The 16,212-nt window shown below is 43.9% G+C and overlaps 1 protein-coding gene across 6 annotated transcripts in view; it reads right to left on the bottom strand.

Moving 5' to 3' along the window:
- ORAI2 (ORAI calcium release-activated calcium modulator 2) overlaps window positions 1-15,895 on the bottom strand; it is a 39,281-nt gene extending 23,386 nt beyond the window's left edge. For 3 of the 6 annotated variants that reach the window (XM_081819458.1, XM_081819459.1, XM_081819460.1), the window contains exons 1-2: window positions 15,508-15,895; window positions 14,386-14,453 (exon numbers count right to left, since the gene is read on the bottom strand). The gene's annotated coding sequence lies outside the window, so the exon portion shown is untranslated. Of the gene's footprint in view, window positions 1-11,979; window positions 12,090-14,385; window positions 14,454-14,582; window positions 14,883-15,507 lie in introns of all 6 variants that reach the window. The other 3 variants (XM_081819463.1, XM_081819462.1, XM_081819464.1) reach the window with 3 other exon arrangements.
- Window positions 15,896-16,212: the final 317 nt, after the last annotated feature.

Below are 16,212 nucleotides of genomic sequence, written 5' to 3'. Positions count from 1 at the left end.
AGGAAACTGAGGCAAAAGGAAAACAAGGTAGAGACGGGGGTGAGGTGAGCACACTGAACGGATAAGCAAAGTGTAGTCTGTGCACACCAGCGCAATATTACTCAGCATTAAAAAGGAAGGACATTCTGGGCGCCTGGGTGGCTAAGTTGTTGGGCGTCTGCCTTTGGCTCAGGTCATGATCTCGGGGTCCTGGGATGGAGCTGCACATCGGGCTCCCTGCTCCACGGGAAGCCTGCTTCTCCCTCTCACACTCCCCCTGCTTGTGTTCCCTCTCTTGCTGTGTCTCTGTCAAATAAATAAATAAAATCTCAAAAAAAAAGGGGAGGGGGAAGGACATTCTGACACCTGCCACAACATGGATGAACCTTGAGGACATAATGTTCAGTCAAATAAGCCAGCCACAGAAAGACAGACACCTATGATTCCAATGCACAGAGACAGAAAGTAACCTGGTGGTTGCTAAGGGCTGGGGATAGGGGGAAGGGGGAGTTAGTGTTTATTCAGGTACAGTTTCCATTTTATAAGATGAAAAGTTCTGGGGATGGACGGTGGTGATGGCTACACAACAGTGTGAATGCACTTAACACCACTGAGCTGTCACTTAAAAATGGTTAAGATGGTAAATGTTATGTATATTTTACCACAATACAAAAAAAAAAAAAAAAGAAAAGAAAAGAAAAACCATGCATGCCATGGAAAGATGGAGTGAAAAACGAGAGATGCATCAAAAACCTGGCTCTGAGCCCCTGGATGCTAGGGCAGTACCCCCCAGCTCCTTGAGCGCAGCACTCCCAGAAAAGGATGCTATTTCTATGGCATGCGGTGTGACCGGTCCAAGGCCTGGGCCCTCAGTCTCCACCCCGAAGGTCAAGGGGAACACAGTCGTTGCCACTTGTAACCCATTCCCCATATACCAGCCAGGGGCCCTGCTCTAGAACTCGGGCTCCAAGGTGGAAACTGCTGATGATTTGCTTTGTTCCATAACTTAGTCATACTCTGCCTCAAGGTTCTCTAAGAACGGCCAACCCCTGCAGAGGTCTAAACAGAGCAGGATGGGTGCACAGGATTTGATCTTCAACTCAGATCTTAAAGAAAGAGTAAAACACTAACTTGGATGCTTGTGCAATGGGTGTTCTGGATGCCTGAGATGCTGGCTACAAGAGGAAGGCGCAAATCATCCCCTGTGATTGAAAAGCCCTTGGAAATGGGGTACCTCACCTAACAGCAAATACAACAGATGCCTATGTTTGGGAAACATGTTGTCAGGGCCTAGAAGCATTACTCTCGAAGAGAAGTCTAGGAATCTGGTGCACACCCAAATCCTTTGGTAACTTGACAAAGTTATTTCACTTGCTCATTCTTACAACATAATAAAAAAATAAAGTGTTTATCACTACTATGTTTAGTATCAAGGACACAAGAATCAAAAAGAGGCTGTCCCAAATTAAAACAACAGTGAGATACCACAACACGCAGACTAGACTGGCTAAAATGAAACAAACTGACGCTGCCACTTGCTGGTGAGGATGAGGAGGACAGCAGCTCCCGTTTACTGCTGGTGGGAGTGCAAGATGGTCCAGCTGCTCTGGAAGCTAGTCTGTCAGTTTCTTACACAGCAAAACACACTCTTATCACAGGACCCGGCAATCACCCTCCTAGGTGTACACTCAGCTGATCCGAAAACACACCCACACGAAAGTCATCACACAGATGTTTGCAGCAGCTTTCTTCATCATCACCAGAAACAGGACGCAACCAAAATGTCCTTCAACAGGTGAATGGATAAATAAACCATGGCATAGCCATACGATGGAATACCATCCGACAATAAAAAGGAATGAGCTATAAAGCCAGGCAAAAGCATGGATGGATCTTAAATGCATTTTTCTAAGTGAAAGAAGCCAGCTGAAAAGGCTACATGTTGTAGGACTCCAACTATATGGCATTATGGAAAACGGTGAACAGATGGGTGGTTGCCAGGGATTGTGGGTGGGAGGAGGCTGGAGGTGAAGCACAGGATTCTTTTTAAGGCAATGAAACAATTCCGTAGGATACTGTAATAGTGGCTACAGGATGCCAGGCATTTGTCAAAACTTATAGCACAGAGAATACATCTTAGTGTATGCAAATTTAAAAAGTTATTTAGGATCCCAGGACGAATGCAAAAGGTGACATATGAATTCAACCCTATAACAAACGGATGAAACAACTTCCGTGAAGGGGGTGGGGGAAAGTGCTGCCCTAAGCAATTTTGGAAACAGCGGAGTCTGTAAGACCAAAGGCAAAGGAACTGTACAGAACACTGGACTCTAGCTGATGGAAGTGTTTCGCACAGGTTAACAGGTTAACAATCCTAAAGCCACTATCCACATGCACTGGAACTGGACAACTGAATAAATGAACGGTGGAGGGTAGAGGCCAGGTTCCTCATTATCAGAGCGGGAGGTTATGGGCAAACAAGCTGGAATGAGGCTGGAGGCTCATGATGGAAGGCTGGAATGATCCATGTGGCAATGGATCAGAGTTGGAGACATCAGTATAAACTCAGGTTAGCATAATAGAAATCAATACAAACAATTATATATAGATATATCTATAAATACACGTACACACACTGGTTAGTACACATGCATATTTCCTTGTTCTATCAGTTAAGGGGGCCTACAAACAACAACACCCCAGCAGCAAAGAACATGCCTAACCCCCAGATCTTGGTTTCTAAACAAATCAAGACTCCTTGGAGAAACGGCTGGTTCTGGGTCTGGGTCAGGAAATATAAAAGGTAAGTCTAGAATAACTTATAGTGCCAGAAAGTAAGGATGTGCTTAAAAAAAAAAGAACAAGAAAAAAAAAATCCAAATCCAATAATGATGGGAGTATGTAAAAGGGACACAGAATCCAAAGGAAAGAGCCTCCCATGGCCAAAGCTGGAACAAGATCAGTAACAAAATAAATAAGGTGGTACTGGATTCAACCTGAAGTATAAAATAAATGTCCAAAAGTCCATATTGATATAAATAAATAGGGGAAAAGAGATCAATCCTGAGTAAAAGGATTTCAAATAATTCATGTAGCTACTCCACCCTCACAGAGAGGGTACATAACTCCTCACTCTTTACATGTGGGCTGCATGCAGTGCCTTCTTTCCAAAAAGTACAGCGTGGGAAGGGGGACAAAAGGAGTGAATTTACAGTAGACAGTCCTGACAGGCACGGCCTCAACCAGGTGATCAAGGTCAAAACATCAACAGTGCAAGTCATCCTGACAACACAAAGACTTGATATAATGTGATTAAGAATGGAACTTTATCTGTGTGGCCTTCCTCCCCCAAATAAATAACTCTAGTCTAATCAGGAGAAAAATATCAGACAAATCCCAATTGAGGGATATTCTACAGGACACCCAACCCTCCAAACCCTCAAAGGCATCAAAACAACAAAGTCTGAGAAACTATCACAGGTAACAGAAGCCTAAGGTTACATGGTGATTAAATGTAATGTGATATCCTGGATGGGATTCTGGAACAAGAAAAAGGCATTAGGTAAAAACTAAGGAAATCTGAATAAAGCAGAGAGTTCAGCTAATACCTCTATCAATACTGGTTCATTAATTGTGATAAAACGGTTAACTTCAGATGTTAATAAAAGGGGAAGCTGGATATGGGAATCCTTTGAACTATACTATCTCTGGACTTTTCCTGTAAATCTAAAACCATTCTAAAAGTTTTTTATTAAAAAAAAAAAAAGACACTGCCTTACACTCATGGAATTGGGATTTTACAGCTGAATAGTGTTGGGGAAGAAGAATTTCCTATGCCCTTTCAGGTCCTTCTAGCTGGACTAAGAATCAAACTGACATGAGACAGTAATAGGAGAAAGTCAAATTTAATTTTTTATGTATGGGGAATCCAGACCGACACAAAATTCCAAAAACAGGCAATAGGAAGGCTTAAGTGACATCCTGAGCATAGGAGAGGGGTAGGAGTCTGAGGATACAAAGAGGCGGAAGACCATTAGCAGGAAAGTAACAAGATGTTTGGAAAACAAAGGTTGCCCTATTGTGCAGATAATTTCTTAGGTAAAGAGGAATCTCTATTAATAGCTCTCTTCCTGGTACAGCAGGCAGTTGAGGGGGAGGTATAAGAGCTTTTCCTGAATCTGCTGGGTTTTGACTCCTTCTAACTTGTGAAAATTAGTAACAGGAAACCTTACCAAAAATAGAGTTGAGGGGTGTTGGCACTCTACCCCTCACCATCAGTTGCAGATCCAACAAGAAGAAATGGACTCCATCTTTTATGTGGATACTACTCTACTATCCCAGGTGGAGAAAGAAATGCTTTCCATGTACCCACCCCAAAAGCTTAGCCAATGAGAAGCCACCGTACTTTGAATTCCCAGTTTACGCCACTGAACTTTTAGTTTATAACAGCCTTCCCAACTTACCCCTTTTCTCCTTAAAAAAGCATTACCTCAGGGCGCCTGGGTGGCTCAGTTGGTTAAGTGTCTGCCTTCAGCTCAGGTCATGATCCCAGGGTTCTAGGACTGAGCCTCACACTGGGTTCATTGCTCAGCAGGGAGTCTGCTTCTCCCTTTCCCTACCCCCACCCCTGCTCGTGCTTGCTCTCTTTCTCTCTCTCACACAAACAAATAAATAAATAAAATCTAAAAAAAAAAAAAAAAAAAGCACTACCTCTCCTTTGTTCTCTAGACTTGCCTGAGGTTTGGCCATGGCTTGTTTGTCCAAAACTGCAATTCTTTTATTCCTGAATAACCCCCTTTTTGCTGGTAAAATAACTGGCAATTCTTATTTTTAAGGTTAACAAACTCAAAAATAATGTTCATGCCAACGTGGCCTATCTTGGAGCAGCCTGCCCTTGGCTCCTTCAAGAGATAACTGTGTTATATGATTTAGCAGATTCTCTAAACCAAGTAGGTGAGTGCAGAGCTCTGGGAGCAAGGTGGAGGGAAAGGCTAGAATGGTTAGGTTGGGGAGGGAGGGTAGGAAAGGTTTTACAAAGAGAGAAAACATTGCAAGAGGAAGGTACAGGATGACTAGAAGCTCTTCAGGCAGATAGGGAGTCAGGTAGCATGAAAAAGGAAAGAGCACAGAGCCCTGAGCATGCGAAGCAAGGTGGAAGAACAGAGGTGTACACCTGGCGGGGGGCAGAGAACCCGTGGAAGAGAGCAGCCAGACCAAACTGGTGGAGAGACTGGAAAGGGAACCGGGAATGCAAGAGCTGCTGACTAGATTCCAAGCAGGGTCACCCTGTGGATAGGTGCACTGGACAGTGGAGACACATTACCTGGGTTCCAATCGTGCCCCATCACTCTCTCCCTCTAGCTCTGTTTGGTGCCTACAGTCCCTCAACTCTAAAATGTGAATAAAACCACTGCCTACCTACCTCTCAGGGCCACTGGGAGGATAATATTAATATCTGCAAAGCACTTACAGCTGTGTGTACGTAATAAATGTTCAATAAACGTTAGCTATTATTATATAATTTTCTTTAAAGTAAACTGCACCCCCAACGTAGGGCTTGAACTCACAACCCTGAGATCAAGAGTCGCATGCTCCACCAACTGAGCCAACCAGGTGCCCCTCTTATTATATAAAGTTAAAAAAGAAAAAACAAGTCAAAAATTGAGTCATTTGCCCCCATCCCCAACAGCAAACCAAGACTTATAGTTTCAATCTATCCCAGGAATGTGACTTTTTTTTTTTTTTTAAGATTTTATTTATTTGACAGAGAGAGACACAGCGAAAGAGGGAACACAAGCAGGGGAGCGGAGGGAGAAGCAGGCTTCCTGCTGAGCAGAGAGCCCGATGTGGGGCTCGATTCCAGGACCCTGGGATCATGACCTGACCTGAAGGCAGACGCTTAACGACTGAGCCACCCAGGCGCCCCAGGAATGTGACTTTTTAACACTTGACCTGAAATTTCGTGATCAACACTAGAGAGGTCATATGCATGATAAAAACCCTGCCCTTCCCTTTTCCCCCAAAAAGATTTCCTGGCCTGAAACAATCCTTTCTTTTCTTTTGCTTATAACTTCTTGCCCCACCCTCCTTCCAATAAAAACCTTCCTTCTTTACACCTCCTGGGGGCATCTCTCTACTTGCTAGATGGGATGCTGTCAGACTCATGAATTGCTTAATAAAACCAATTAGATCCTTAAATTTACTTGGATGAATTTTATTGTTTTAACAATAAGCAAAAGAACAAAGGACTGTCTAATCTCTGTTTTAAAAAGAACTTTGGAGGTTGTACAAAGGTGGGAGAAGTGGGGGCTGGGCTGGGAAGAGAGTGGAGGCTGCTACCCTGGTCCTGCCGGATCTGGATCTTTGTACAGTTTTTACTAAATCCCCAATGAGACCCTGAATGCTTTTGAAGTCATATTCTTATCCACATGGAGGATTAATTTTTTTTTATTCTTATGTTAATCCCCATACATTACATCATTAGTTCTAGATGAAGTGTTCCATGATTCACTGTTTGTGCATAACACCCAGTGCTCCATGCAGAACGTGCCCTCCTCAATACCCACCACCAGGCCAACCCATCCTCCCACCCCCCTCCCCTCTAGAACCCTCAGTTTGTTTTTCAGAGTCCATCGTCTCTCATGGTTCGTCCACCCCTCCGATTTGGAGGATTAATTTTTAAAAGCCAGTGCCGGCAAGGAGAGGTGGAAGTGGACACCTGCACATTGTCGATGGCAGTAATAACTGGTACAACTCCTCTGGAAAGAAATGTATTTCAAGAGCCATGAAATCTTTTTATACTCTGTGATCTAGTAATTCCCACTACTAGAAATTTGTCTTAAGGAAATAAATCATAAAGGGGGAAGGGAGGTAGGTACATAATATTCACTAAGCAGTGTCTTCTGAAGGAAGACAAAAACGAATCAATCTAATATCTAACGAAAGGGAAAGAGGTGTATCGCAGCAGGACAACTGCTGGATATCATCAGTCACTGAACAAATTATGAAGGACTGGAAATGCTTACAGTATTAAATAAGCAAAACGGAAACCTGTTCGTACACTACACAAATGACATGCACATGCAGGGAGAGACAAAACAAATGGACAGAAAGAAAGGGGATTTATTAGGATAATATATGAGTTGTTTCCACTACTGTTACACTATTGTTTATACAATATTTTAAAATCCAGGAATCTGAGATTTTATTCACGTATTTTAGGAATACCAGGTAAATGCAACTGAGTGTAACTGAAACTGATATTAACTTATTTATTTACTTTTTAAAGTTTACTTGTTTTCGTAATCTCTACACCAACATGGGGCTTGAACTCATGATCTCGAGATCAAGAGTCACATGCTCTTCTGACTGAGTCAGCCAGGTGCCCTAAAACAGATGTTAACTTTTAAAGAAAACAGATGAAAGAACAGACTAGGAAAAAATCCTTCCCTGTACTATGGAATTGTAAGGACATGGGAAAATACTTATGAGACAATGTTATATGATAAAATTATAACTATAAATAAAGTATTTACAAAAAGGCTTATGTGATATATATTTAAAAACTGAAATAAAAGAATTGTCATCAAAGTGTTAAAATTACTGTTTTTAGTAACGATTATAGATAACTTAAATTTTTGACTTTATTCTTTTATACATATTCCAAAAACTTCTAGAGTGATCATATATTATCTTTCTCTCTTTTTTAAAAGATTTTATTTATTTAGAGACAGAGGGAGAGGGAGCACAAAGAGGGGGAGGGGGAAGGGCAGAGGGAGAAGCAGACTCCCTGCTGAACAGGAGTCAGGGGTGTGGGGGCCGATGTGAGGCTTGATCCCAGGCCCTTGGGATCATGACCTGAGCCAAAGGCAGCCACTTAAACCGACTGAGCCACTCAGGCGCCCCTATTATCTTTATTCTCAAGAGGCACAAAGGATATGGATAGTTTTCCAACAGAGCATATGTAATAAGAATTTTGGCACTGAAACAACAGTTCAATCTAAACCATTATTTTGAGTACCTTCTAAATACCAGATACCAGTTGAGACAGGAGTCTTAATTGGGGCAATTTTGTCATGTCCCCCCCCCCCCGCCAAGAACATTTGGCAAAGTCTGGAGACATTTTTGACTGTCAATAACCAGGGGATGGTGGGCACCACTGGCATCTAGTGGGCAGAGTTAAAAATCCCACCGTGAACAGGACACAGCCCCTCACAACAAAGAATTCTTTTTTTTTTTTTTTTTAAGATTTTATTTATTTATCTGAGAGAGAGAATGGGAGACAGAGCATGAGAGAGGAAGGGTCAGAGGGAGAAGCAGACCCCCCACTGAGCAGGGAGCCCGATGCGGGACTCGATCCCGGGACTCCAGGATCATGACCTGAGCCGAAGGCAGTTGCTTAACCAACTGAGCCACCCAGGCGCCCCTCACAACAAAGAATTCTTCAGCCCAAAATGCTGATAGCGCTGAGCATGAGAAACTGCTCCAGGTTTCTTTGGTAGGCAGACCTGTTAGGATAAGTAACACTGGTTTGGGGAGTTCAAGGCTTCAAAATAATCCACCACATTGGCTTAAAGCCATCCCATGGTGTCATTCAGACTACACTACTGGGCGTCTTCACTGAATTACTGGACCAGTGTGGACAACAAACAGGGATATTTCCTCTCCAACAATAGAACGGAACGCCTAGTCAGCTGTTCCTCACCACTTTTTAGAAGGCCCTCAAAAGCTGGAGCGATTTTCCGCCCTTTTCCTCAAGAACCCAGTGGTGCGCTGAAGCCACCTTGTGGCCCAACTCAGTATCACCACACTAAGTTTCTCTTCATTTCAACCAGATAGCAAAAAAATCTATTTTCTCTTTGACAAAGTGAAAAACGAGGAAGGAAACAGAGAAGACACACACATCACCTTCACGCCCAGCACCATCTATCCTGCTCACTGGTACAAGGTGTACCTGGCCATGTAGTTTTACTAATCACCGTTTAGTCTGCCCAGGTGCTAACCTCACAATTAAGCCTACGAGCAGGGCCCATATACTACAACAACAATTTCCAAATTTGTTGGACGGCAGCCCACAGTCGACACATAAACTGAAAGAAAATTTCACAAATCACTGTATCCAGAGGTGTGACGCACTCTGACAATTTCTAGTCTGCTCTATTCAAGTTGGGAAAAATGACAGCTGCAACCTGGAAACTGACTGCAGGATCCAGAGAGCAAAATCACAACCTTAGTGTGAGAAAACACCGTGTTACCAAGGTGCGCAAACATCATCTTTTTTTTTTTTTTTTAGATTTATTTATTTATTTATTTATTCGTAAGAGACAGAGAGAGAGAGAGAAAGAGAGAGAGGGGGCAGAGGGAGAAGCAGGCTCCCCGCTGAGCAGGGAGCCCGATGCGGGACTCGATCCCAGGACCCTGGGATCATGACCTGAGCCGAAGGCAGACGCTTAATGACTGAGCCACCCAGGCGCCCTAAACATCATCTTTTTGACAGAACTGAAGCTCAAGACATGGGGAGGGGTAAGGGGTGGGGGCAGTGAGAGGGCACAAGGCCACGTAAAAAAGCTGGAGGCCTGGATGTAAGCTCCCAGAGAATACTAAAGCCTGCGCTATGATCTCAGATACGCTTTATAGCCTCGGGCAAATTAAAGGTGCCAGAAAACAGCACGGTCCGCGCACCTATGTCTAAGAGGTTAGAGGAGGAGGATTCGAGAGGCCCCAACTCTGTGATGGTGCCACTGGTCTCCTTCGATTATAGAACCCATTACTAAAAAGTTAAAATGTGACCCCAAAGACCCAATATAGGTTCATTAAGTACAAATTCAGAGCAAACTAACCTCACTCAGTTTCCTGTTGTGGAAGAGTTTTTTTAGACTCACTGCTCAGGGAACGCCCCCAAAATATGGTGTATCTTAACTACAGCAAGATGTCTGGTTAAGTTATCAAACTGCAGAATTTTAGATCTAGAAAGAGCTTATCAGTTATAAGCTAAAAAAGAAATCTGCTCGAATAAGAGAAGCCAGATGCTTGAGGTCAGGGTGAGCTGGAGGGAGAGCTAAGCCTAGAACTTACGTCTACTGCACTCACTCCATAACCTCAAATTACCTTTTAATTTCTTATGACACGTCTGTGAGTAAGGAAAGAAGAGGGAGTCTGGCTGATTCTTAGCTGAAGAATTAACTCCACCCTAAGGGTTTTAGTGAACAGGTCCCTGCCAGCCTACACAGAGCTCTCCCTAGAGGGCTTGGGCTCTGGCCCTGGCCCAGTCTGGCTCAACATTTTCATTAATGACAAAGGAGTTACGTTTATCAACTCTGCCCATGACAGCCCCAGACAGACATGGTAACATGGTGAATTTCAGAATCAGAATTCAAAAGGATTTTGGAACCTGAATCAACAGAGCCAATAGCACCAGGTTGAAATGCAAAAGAGCTGCAGTCCTGTGTTTAGATTTAAAAACAAAACAAAAAGGGGCGCCTGGGTGGCTCAGTCATTAAGTGTCTGCCTTCGGCTCAGGTCATGATCCCAGGGTCCTGGGATCGAGCCCCGCATCGGGCTCCCTGCTCCGCGGGAAGCCTGCTTCTCCCTCTCCCACCACCCCCCTCTTGTGTTCCCTCTCTCGCTGTGTCTCTGTCAAATAAATAAATAAAATCTTAAAAAAACAAAAACAAAAACAAAAACAGAGAGTTCTAGGTAAGACAGAGCAAGCACATTTGACTCTCTCCACTGAATACAGGACCTGGACAGAATGATGGACTCTTGAGAAGCAAGCAGACTGGGGAAAAGACCGGCATACAAACTGCCACTGGAACACCTCTGAATTCCTGAGGTCTTTTTCCCCCTCGGTACCCCCAGCCTGGAGTCAGGACGATCTGATATGCAGAAGTGGAGCCCGGGGACAGACGGAACTCCACGAGAAACCCTCCGGTTCTGGTCTGAAGGGGTAAGAAAAGGACTCCCAATGCTGAGAGTAAGGGAAGTTGTGGTGTTTCTTCTTTTTTCTCCATTCTCTCACACCCTAGCTCCCAGGCAATCCTGCGGGAGTCACCGTGGCCACAGCACCTGTGGTGGCAATGGGGGCTTGCGGGCACAAACACTTCAGAAGAGGGGAGCCCTTCTTGCTGACTGGAGGAGCTGTGGTCCTAAGATGGCCAGGTAAGCCCTGCTGCTTTTCTTCTCTGTCCTCCAACTGCACGGCCCTGGAGGCAGGCGCAGCTGAAGGCAGCGTGTGCCAGAGTGTAACTAAAGCTGTTTTCTGGCTAGAGGTCTAAGAAGGGGAGTCCCAGGAAACCAGAAAGTACAGGAGAGCTCATGGAGAAAAAGGAGATTAGAAAAGACATCGTAAGTCATTTATGAACTTCCGGGCTCAGCCTGACAGCGCAAGCATGGATGTGGCCCGAATCATCATACCAAACACTCTGAGACCCGAATGCAAAGAACTAAACCCTGCCTGGCCACAGCGCAGTGCATGCAGGACACACCTGGAGAGCACGGCAAAACTTGGAAAACCGAACTGACGCTAGAACCACAACCTGCAGGAGGCTAGGGAGAATCCATGTTCTGAAACACAGCCAGGCTGACTGCCTACTAAAACAAATACCACCAAGACCAAAGCCTCATGATATAATACTCAAAATGCCCAGGGGGTGGCCTTGGTGGCTCAGTCGGTTAAGCGTCTGACTCTTGGTTTCAGCTCAGGTCATGATCTCAGGGTCCTGAGATCGGGCCGTGTAAGGCTCCCTGCCCCCGGCCCAGTTTGTGCAGTCTCGCTCTCTCTCTCTCCAATAAATAAAACATTAAAAAAGTCAAAATTTTAGAACTTTTCTGAAAAAAACACAGTAATTGAGATAAAAAATTCACTGGGTAGGAGCAATAGCAGAGTAGAAAGGGCACAGGAAAGAGACAGCTTGAAAGCAGATCTGTAGAATTATCCAACAGGAAGAACAGAAACAAAAATGATAAAATTTCCAAATTCGACAAAAGACATATATAGCCTACAGATTCGAGCAGCTCCATGAACTCCAAACAGGATAAACCCAAGGAAATCCACGTGTAGACACGTCATAATCAAACTGCTGACATCTAAAGACAGAAATCTTAAAAGTAGTCTGAAAAAAACAATGATAGAACAATTTGAATGATTACAAAATTTTCATCAGAAACCGTGGAGGCCAGACAAAGTGGAATGGCATTTCTAAAGTGCTAAGAAAAAACTTAGAATTTTAGATCTAGTGAGAATGTCTGTCAGGAACAAAGGTGGTATGAAGACAGCCTCATATGAAGAAAAGCTAAGAAAATTATAGCCAGCAGACCTCTTCTGAGTGACTAAAAAAAGTTCTTCAGACAGAGGGAAAATGATGCCACAGAAAAGCCTAGACCAAGTACTTCTGGGTTCCCCTGCATGTAGGGAGGGAGAAGAGGGTTGGGAAAGTAATGAGGTGGTTTATTTGAGGGATGAGGTCCTAACAATCACATTTTAGTGTTGTAAAAGAAATTATTCTAAGAAATGGTAAGAAATAGCCTAAAACTATGCCATACATAGAATGTCACACAGCATATTTACAACTTAGAAGGAAATCGATTCTGGAGGGGACCAATCATATTTAGTGTATCAGTGAAAGTCTGACTTTACCTGAAGACCAAAATCAAAACTGTCCAACCAGGAGCCATGGCTGGTCAATCAGGGAAGAGCCATCAATTCGGTAATGTGGTCTGCTGCTGTCATGTGTTTGGTCTCTTAGCATCCTTGGTCCTTTCCACTGGACACCTCTCTTTCCCTCTCAGCTCAGGGGCTCTCAGGGGAGTGGCTGGTACCTCTGGCTGTGTGATGGGTTCAGAGGTGGACAGGACTGGTAGCACTACGGGATGGTGATACATGACTCAGCCCCTATTCCTCCTTGTTAACAAAATCTCATCTCAGTCTAGGGTGGCAATGTACCCAGCTCCCAGGGATGAATCCTGACAGGTTAAAAAGATAGTCACAACAATTCTGTTTTCTATTCATCTAGCTTAATAGCAGCAAGGGATGGCAAAGTCACCCAGTATTAACCAATGAAATATAAAATGACATCTGTTGGGCACTTTGGGGGGATCTTTTGCTCTTCTGTTAAAAGAAGAAGAAGAAAAAAAAAAAAAGACAAGTACCACTTCTTTCCCCTTTCTTTCTTCCTTGAACATAGGTATGATGCCAGGAGCTGCAGCAGCCATCTCATGCCCATAAAATAAAGGCCAAGAGAACTGTCAGGATACTGGGCCTGACACTACTGAGCTGCTGAACCACATCAGGCTGCCACGGACCACCAAATTTCTTGTTATGTGAGAGAAATGACCTCCTCTTTGTTTAACTACTACTAGTTGAGTTTTCTGTTTCTTAGAGCCCAAAGCATTCTTTTTTTTCTTTTAAAGATTTTATTTGACAGAGAGCATAAGCAGGAGGAGTGGCAGGCAGAGGGAGAGGGAGGTTCCCCACTGATCAGGGAGCCCGATGTGGAGCTCAATCCCAGGACCCTGGGATCATGACCTGAGCCAAAGGCAGACCCTTAACCGACTGAGTCACCCAGACGCCCGAAGCCCAAAGCGTTCTTTTTTTTTTTTTTTTAAAGATTTTATTTATTTATTTGACAGAGAGAGACACAGTGAGAGCAGGATCACAAGCAGGGGGAGGGGGAGAGGGAGAAACAGGCTTCCCGCGGAGCAGGGAGCCCGATGCGGGGCCCGATCCCAGGACCCTGGGACCATGACCTGAGCCGAAGGCAGACGCTTAACGACTGAGCCACCCAGGCGCCCCAGCCCAAAGCGTTCTTAAGTGACTTGCCAAGTGACTCAATCAGAGCCAAAAAGAAACAAAAACACTTTTGCTAGAGACATCCCCTCAGTCTTTCCTTTAAAAAAAAAAAAAGATTTTATTTATTTATTTGAGAGAGAGCAAGCTAGAGGGAGAGAAAGAGAGCATGAGCACGAGCCAGGGGGAGGGGCAGAGGGAGAAGCAGACTCCCTGCTGAGCAGGGAGCCCGACTCAGGGCTGGATCCCAGGACCCTGAGATCATGACCTGAGCCAAAGACAGATGCTTAACCGACTGAGCCACCCAGGTGCCCCACAACCACAGGGAGGACATGTACCTGCCTGAGGACAAGGAGCCAGGGGACAGAGGGAGACAAAGAATGCCAGTAACATCATTGAGCTCCTTTAAGGGAGGTCTGTCCTGACTTAATGTAAGTCAGTATCTTTCCTTCACTTCACTTCCTGACACTTGCAATTAAACGAGTCCTAACTAATAGAAATAAGTTCTCATTTCTTCAGTGGCCAGCCAACCAGCTCCAAACTCTAAATCTCATTCTTGACAGGTCAACCGTGGTGATCAACACTGAGAAAGATCACAACCAAGAAAAGTAAGTTCCACTCACCTTCTTTTTGTTTCTTCTGTTCAAGTTTCATCTTCTTTGCCAATAATTTCTTCTCTTTTAACTTCTGGCTATAAATATAAAATACATTAATTCCTTCACTACCTTACTGTATATTTTAGAAAATAAATATCTACTTATAGAATGTTTAAAGACCTTATAATCACACAAACGCTATAATAATGAAAGGGAAGAAATACTTTCTCGTGATTCTGCTACTCCAACACCATCAGCATTATCAAGCTATTTTCTTCTTGAATCAAAATGAAATCCTGGGGAGTCCTGAGGTGATTAAAGCAATCTCAGGAATACTGGAGATGTTTTTCATTCTAAGATATTTAGGGACTATTTTTATTTATTTATTTTAATTTATTTTCTTGAATTACAATACTTTATTGCAGCATCAGCAAAGGTGAGATTTCTGAAGCTGGTGAAGACTGGGCAGCATTTCCATGTGAAATGTTACCGCTTTGTTTCTTATTTAATTCCACATGCAGAAACTGAAACATGGTAAAAGAAAAAAATGCAAAGTAGCTAGAAAAAAAGATGTAATCAAGTTGTAGCATACAGATGTGCTCTTTAACTAAATTTACCAAGCATATCAGAAAGCAAACGAAAGATGACTATCCCAATAAATTAACAGATTGCAGACTAACAGAAACAGACTAAGAATTAGGGACCGTTTTTAGAATCCTGCTTAGCTCTCTAAAGGGCGAGGGAGCATTTATTAAAACACACACATACCCAGTCTACATACTGACGTAATGTCACTGAGGGAGATCACACACCCTAATTTAAGGAAGAAGCTAAAGAAAGTTGGCTCACAGCATAGTTAAAACTTGATGTTAAAATACAGAAGTGGAGGAGACCTAGAAATCTCCCTGATCACCCAAGCGCTGACCTGAGCTGTGGACAATCTGTAACGGGTGGGTGGGGGAAGCATCAGCAGTAAGTGACTTAATCTCTCCTCAGATACTGGAAGAAAGGCCATCCCTCTACTGGGGAACACCCAAGACCTCGACAGGTCATACACTGAACTTCTGACCAAAATGACTATTCAGTCACCTACTCTCACATTTCCTGCCTTTAAATTTCATTGGTTATGAGAAGCCACAAAGCCCTCACCGCTTTTTCCGCCGTTTTGCTGTCTGCTCCTCTGCAGCAGTTTTATTCCTCTCCAATCTCTTCTGAAACTCTGCATCCAATTTTTGCTGTGAAAAAAGACATCATTCAGACACACTCGGGGCCGTGCAGGAGGGCTCCAGAAGTCACACCACTGAGGGTGCTGGAGGCACACTGAGGTCTCCAGGGCCACTTTAACTGGAAGAGGCTGCCCAACAGGTGGGGCGGGTATCAATATATGGCCTCCTGATGGCGACTGTTACTTCTTCAGTTCAGTAAGATACCACGACTGCACAATGAAGCATGAGAGCATGAGAAGGGGCACAACCACTGGTTACATAGCCAGGGCCTTGGCTTGTGCGCTATTGTCATTTATAGTAAGAAATCTACACAGCTGGGGCGCCTGGGTGGCTCAGTTGGTTAAGCGACTGCCTTCGGCTCAGGTCATGATCCTGGAGTCCCGGGATCGAGTCCCGCATCGGGCTCCCTGCTCGGCAGGGAGTCTGCTTCTCCCTCTGACCCTCCCCCCTCTCATGTGCTTGCTCTCTCTCTCTCAAATAAATAAATAAAATCTTTAAAAAAAAAAAAATAAAAAAAAAAATAAAAAAAAAAAAAAAAAAAAAAAAGAAATCTACACAGCTGACCTTTGAACACAGGTTTGCACGCTACAGGTTCACCTACACGTGGATCTTTTTGATAAATATAGGA

The sequence above is a fragment of the Leptonychotes weddellii genome, chromosome 5, assembly GCF_054177405.1.
Source record: "Leptonychotes weddellii isolate Sample4059 chromosome 5, ASM5417740v2, whole genome shotgun sequence".
In the NCBI taxonomy this organism is placed as follows: Eukaryota; Metazoa; Chordata; class Mammalia; order Carnivora; family Phocidae; genus Leptonychotes; species Leptonychotes weddellii.
This window is presented reverse-complemented; position numbering and strand designations above follow the sequence as displayed.